Here is a 6991-nt window from a genome sequence, read left to right as displayed (position 1 = left end):
ACTAACAGTCAAGCTGCGCGCCTTCAAAGGCCCAGGTCAACCTCACAGCCAAGCAATAAGAACAAAAAGATAAATCACAAAAATCAAATAAACCCCAAAAAGATTTAAAAATAATAATAATAATAACTAAAAATAAAAAAGAATAAAAAATCCAATAAAAAAGGAATTAAAAATTCAAAAAAATATAAATAAATAAATAGAAAATTTTCACAAAAACATAGAGAAAAATCTCAAAAAATTAAAAAGCTCATAAAAAATCAAAAAATGGTTTAAAAAATCATTAAAAAAATTTTAAAAACATAGAAAATGCACAAAAAATTAAAAACCTCATAAAAATTCAAAAATAACGCAGATAAATCAAAATAAATCACAAAATTTTCTAAACTTCACGAAAAATTTGTAAAAAAACAAAATTTTTCCAAAAAAATCATAAAAAGACTTTAAAAATTAGAGAATTCAAAATTTCACAAATAATAAGAAAAAATAAAAAGGAAGTCGCAGAAAGTGCCAGAAACAGCTGAAAAAACCCAGAAAAGCAAAAAAAAAAAAACACGCCGGGCAATCTGCACAAAAGCGAAGTTCAAAAACCAAAGCCGAAGAAGTGCACCGCAAAGCGAGCACAAATTGAGAACAGTGGCCAAGAAAAAAATCGAGCAAATAGTCAAAAAAAAGCAAGAAATCGGTCAACTCACAGTCGATTGAGTGGCAGGCAAATTTTCAAATTTTGCATGCTAGAAATTGGCTAGTGCAAGCAATTGCATTGTAATTGAGCTTCCACAAACAGGAGCATGACTCACATGTAATTGCAGATTAGGCTAGTACGAGCAGCAGAAATTCTGTTAATCAACGTCAAAATCTTCGAATCGATAGTTTTGATAGATCAAGCCAACATGGACTCAAATCGAGCCGAGAATCCAAGTACCACAAAGCAAGCTGGTCGCAGTGGCAACACATGCACAACTGCAATAGACCAGATTCTACAGCTATATGGCTACAATGGAGATAAAATCTAATATGCAGATTCAAAATTCCATACATGTCTAATGAACAGCAAAAGCAGCACAGGAGCCAAGATCCTATTGATCAGAGTAAAGCCAAATTCAGATAACTCCCAGATGTTCACAGATTTCAGTGGAGCCACGTATTGCAAGCTCAAAGATGAAGTGCAGATAGAGGTGCAAAAATCAACCCAAGTGGTTATCTAGAAATTTGCACAAGTCTGCAAAGCATCCATTTCGTGCATATGCAATCAAGGTCATTGTACATGGACTACAGTGGTCAGATCTATAGTCGAGAGCCAGAATTGCAAGATCCAACGGATCAACCAATAGAAGCAAATCTAAGTGGAGAACCAAGCCAAAGACGGTACAAAGATCAAGATGGAGCAATCTACCACTTGATGCTCAGTGTTTTAAAAAAAGACGCCAACAACTTAGCAAGCATAGAAGCAGAAACTTCTCAGCAAGAGCTTGACATGATAGAGCCAGATGAAATACCACCAGTCGTGGCGTACTGCTCAGATTTTGGAAGAAAAGGTGGACATTTTTATGAAGATTGTCCAAGAAATCCAAACAACAGAGATATATCAACTGCCAAGCAAGGTACAAAGCAAATTGAAAATGCAAATCTCGATGTAAGTGCATCTAACTTGTCACTTTTGATGCAATCGGATGATTCTGCATTACCATTAGAAGCACCACTAAAAGAACTGCAAGTTCAAAAGGAGCATAAACATGCACAGACACCTGAAAAGCTTAAAATTGATTCTTTAAACAACAAATTCCTGCATGAATTTAGTCAAGGTGTCGAGATATCACCAAAGGGTGAAAAGACTATTAGGTTTGCAAACGATACTACATCCATTCCCACAAGTGTGCAATCATTCACGATTCTAAGGGACACATCAGACAGAATGTTGTTAGCTTTCTAAGGTACACATAATTCATATGCACACTATGTAGACCAAAAAGAAAAACTGTACCAAAAGTATCAACCAGTGTTTGAACGACCCACATACCGCTCATAGAAATACGTCCAGTGATAGATTAAAAAGGATGGTTCATTTCAAAGGAAAGAATCTATTATAGCCCATCCTCTCTAGAGTTGAAGGATATTATCCGAGTGAACCCAGAAACCTGTTCAGAGCCAAACTCTCCTCAATCAAAAATCAAGCTTCGATGTTGTGACCAAACAAGCATATACTTTGAACAAAACAGTCATAGATATAGACAGGAGTCTAGCATCTATGATGCCTTGGGTCCTGAAACCACAGAATTTCATATCATAGGAGACCCATGGGATAGACAATATCAAGGCAAAGATAATGCTATCTACAACTTGACTTGGGGAATAATTTGTCATGTTTCACGAAGATACATAGGAAACTATGCAGAAGATTTACAGATGCCAAATGTCAACAATGCTACCCAAAGTGTACCTTCATAGTCCCAAAAGGTGAGACTAAATCAAAGCCAAACACTTTTGAACTCTTACAATGAAGCAGGTTATAGTGATCACCCTAGGAAGGGGGGAGTTGTAAATCCATCAAGCTCCGCTTATGTACCAGGAAATTCTACACCAATTAGAAGCCCTAGAGCTTCTAGACAATAGAACACTTCAAAGAAAAAACCATTGAAAGATCATATGGTTGTTGGAAGTTTCCAATTGACCCAGATTCCATCAGAGTCTACACGTAAATGCTTATATGAAAATCATCAGGGACAAAAGTTTCAGCTCATCTCCACAAGTCAAAGTCAAAAATCAACAAATCCAATAGTGTTCAAGCAGTTACATGTGACCAAGCTCACATATGCATATCAAGATTCACATGGTAATGAATATCATCAAGATCATGACCTTGTATAAACCCATACGGATGGTACAACAGAAGTCAAAGACTATCTGAAGATGATGCAAAGCCTCAAGCTGCCAGAGCAGGTGACAAAAAAGTCAAAGTCAATAGAAGCTAAAGTCCAAAAAGCTACGCAAAGGTCACCATCAAAATCTCCTCCAAAGAGACAGATTCTATCCGAAAGTACAGTGGATGTATTAAGATCAAAAGTTACCCAGATGCAGGAGGACAATGCTCAACAATTGCAAAAAAGTGCAGTATCACAGTCAATGGAGTCGACATCAATGGAAGCAAGTGGTCAAAGCAAAGAAAACGCAAATAAAGTCCAACCAAAGGATGTTGCCATAGCAAAAGAAGTCAAAACAAAAACAAATCCTGAGACGATCAAATGCAACATTGTTGGTGGGAACGAAGAAAAGCTGTCAAGTGAAGTAAAGCTAGATTTTCAGTTAGACAAGAACCTTATATCTTTTTGCACTTGGAAAAGATGTGGCCAACCACAACTGGAAGATGCTCCTGAATTTGTGAGCATATTAGGAAACAAATGAGGAGAATGATGGGGAATCATCTCCACCACCATTGAAGTAAGTTCACAAACCATCATAGCTCAATTCTATGTGATCACAGCAAAAGATATGCCAGACGACATCATATTAGGAATGCCAATGGCCCAGAAGATGTTAGAGATACAGAATTCAAACAAGACGGAGTCATCACAGACAACAAAGAATGAAGACCAAGACTGGTCACCCATGGACGATAGCACAAAGTCCTCAACCACAGTTAAAATGGAGACCGGTGCCAAAGCAAAGCTTATTGAAGATGATTCATCTCCATCGATGAGAACTTTAGAAGAGCTTAAAGCAATAGCAAGTGTAGATCCAATAGAACAAAGAACAACCATGATAGCTATTGAGCAGAGAATGCCTCTAAGACCAGAGGTAAAGAAGATAAATCTTGCAGACAAAGATAAGGCCAAAGTGGACCCTCCACCAATTAGCAAAGAAGAGGTGACAACATATACCTCTACATCAAAGAACCCTCATGGACCAGCTTCTTCAAGCAAGTCAGGCTTTCAAAACTTAAAGTCGATTGCTGACCTAACTGAACCCTCTAAGGAGACACCCAAAAAAGCAAAGATATTCCAGCCAAAGTACTCAAGAAAGCAAAGGAAAGTCAAGCAAGTGTTTGTTCCGAGAAATTTAGTCAAAGTCAATGATCCGGTTTGGATTAAAGACAGGAAATCAACACAGAAAGACAAACACATGGGATGGATAGCATCACAATGGAGCTTAAAAGAACAGGACTACTATGGAGGTAACACACAAATATGGGTGCCAAAACTGCAGGTAAGAGCATATGAAGTAACTTCAAGTCCCTCCCAAGAAAGAAGTCCCACAAGGTATCAACCTCGACAATATCCTAGGATACCTAAGAAGCAGGTATACAACAGAACAACATTGAAAGATGCTAAATTCTACCACAACTTTCAAAAGGATACAGAAAAAAGATGGATCTCAAAGAATCTTCCTCTTGGACAAGGATTCTACACAAGGTATACAAAGATTTGGTTACCAGTCAACCCCACAAGCCAACTGCAACTACACTAGACCTGCATGAAGATTTCAAGAAATCAACAAAACCTAGAGTGAAGCAGAGTCAACAATGGAGATACAAAGGTTATCAAGAGATTTGGATTCCTAAGTCTTCCAATGTTCCTAGTCAAATGTCAAATTCGGACAGTCAACAAAGGCCTACAACAACATCAAAGACTCCTATCAACAGGCCTAATTAGAAAATCAAACAGGTAATGGAGTCTTCCCAGTCAAAGAAGGACGACCCAACCAACATGAATGCAGATTCAAAGATGATAAAACATGTATGCTAAAAGAAACCTTCAATGCCATCTTAGTCCTTCACTAATCCTCTTTTTGAGGATTCAAGCTTACTTTTACTGAAGAAATGTTTGTAGTAAGCACAAGAATGTAAAAATTCAAGTCGCCAGGGTGCAAAGAACACTCTTTGGCATAGTCAGAGTCGAGCTGCTGAGCCATAAAATGAGCAAATCATTAGTCCCAAAGCTTCAAGTCATATTAAACTCTGTGCTAAGAGTCATAGTTATTAGGCTAACGCTCAAGCTGGAAGAGTTGACCATATCTAAAGTCATGTTTCTCATGCTGGATGAGATGATCATAAGAGTGGAAGTCTATTAACGTACAGGTGGTGGAGTGTCGTAGAGTCCAACACTCACGTACAGTGCACAGTAAGATGAGAGCACATATCCTTGTCAACGAAAACCATTCTTAAAGGGATGCCAGCTTGTAAAGCCATGTCATATGCTTTTATAGATACACTATCTTTCTAAATAATTCCTCAAAATCTTTCTTGCACAGCATATTGTTTTCCATGCATTTTTGTGTAGGCATAAATAGGATGTCCCACCATTGTACATATGCATTAGACACTCTTTTTTGCTTCCACCTATGCACCTTGAGTGGACTACAATAGGCAAACCAATGTTCCATCATACTACCCTCTCACCTTTGCTACCTTTTTATTTCCATATCTATCAGCAAATAATCCGTTCGATACTTTATTAATATTTCCCATGCTAATTAGTACTCCAATAATGCGCTTATCCCAAAGGCACTTTTTTCTCGCTGGGTTTTTTCCCTTTGATCATCGAGGTATTAGACCCTAATTTAGAAACTCTTCATTCTACTTCCCTTGTACATACTTTTCATAAATAAACATCAGTCTCATCAATATGCTATTACAATGGAAAAATGCAACATCATCTCTCACATGAAACAACTTTGGACCGATGAAGATGCTACAGCAAATTGAACCTCATCAACAAATCAAATGACAAATGAAGACAATCAGCCCATCAACAACCAATCAAAACCTTCTCTTGCCTCCACGGACACCTTTCAACAATTCCCGAGGAGGACGGGCACTAAAATCGAAAGGGGGGAATGTTAACTAAGTCATCGTCAGTTAACAGAAGCAGCTAAAGACCGAAGAAATATGGATGCACATTGAAGATCAACATGAAGAAGCAGTAAAGATTGGAGTTACACATTTTCTACGTTTTCCCAAAATGGTCACGTATTGTAAATTCCCGATTTATTTCAAGCCATTGTAATATTTTAATGTGTTACGGGCTCAATGGGAGTTCCAAGCTGTAAAGAATAGGCCAATTATTGTGCCTAGGTTGCAGATTCACTAAGTGTTGGAGCCCTAAAGGCCTTGGGTGCTCGGATATTGCATATTTTTACCCTAGGTACATAAGGTAGTGTGTAAAAGAAATTAGGGTTCTCAAGTCATTTGTCGAGAGCACTCTGTGGTGAGAGCTCTTGAGGTGTGTGGCTACGGAGTCCTTGAGCTTCTCCTTAGGTAGTGTGTAAAAGAAATTAGGGTTCTCAAGTCATTTGTCGAGAGCACTCTTTGGTGAGAGCTCTTGAGGTGTGTGGCTATGGAGTCCTTGAGCTTCTCCTTGCTCATGAGACTTAAACACTAATCAATGATTCATTCTCTCTCACTATGCCTCTCTCTTACTTCTTATGATTTCCTATGATGCTTAGATTAACTAGATCTTAACTAATTAGTGGTTAATCCCTCTCTAATCTTGTGTGGTTTCCCTCTTTTGCTTGTGTGTGCATGTAGGTTTGATTGGAGTGTTGTGCTCGATAGATCTATGTGTGTGTGCTTGCGATTAGTGTGTTGCATGATAGGATTAGTGTTGTGTGCATCTTGCAATCGTAGTGTGTGTGATTGGGTTGATTAGAGTTGAAGAGAAGTGGATATGGAGATTGCCCTTCATTGCGGCTTAGCTCCTCCACAGGCCAAGAAGCTCACCTCATAGAGTTAACCATTTGTGTTGCCACGATTAGCATACTAACCGTGTGAGTGTTTCCATGCCCTAGCCGGGTAGCTCATCCCTCCGGATTGATAATTTTGCTGGTCATTGGAGCTATTGCAACGATGGAACCCCCAAAAGTTTTTGCAAGATTTGTCTTTGATTCTTGTGACTTTTGCAACTCTGAATCTAGCATTAACGGTACCTGTAAGTGTTGTTGCTACCTCTTGGAAAAGAGAGTATTAGCATTGTATCTTCTTTGTAGGCCTTGTGTTGGT

The sequence above is a fragment of the Adiantum capillus-veneris genome, chromosome 27 (assembly GCF_014529385.1).
Source record: "Adiantum capillus-veneris isolate H3 chromosome 27, ASM1452938v2, whole genome shotgun sequence".
NCBI classification, from domain to species: Eukaryota; Viridiplantae; Streptophyta; class Polypodiopsida; order Polypodiales; family Pteridaceae; genus Adiantum; species Adiantum capillus-veneris.
The sequence above is the reverse complement of the archived record's forward strand: the minus strand, read 5'-3'. Positions refer to the sequence as shown.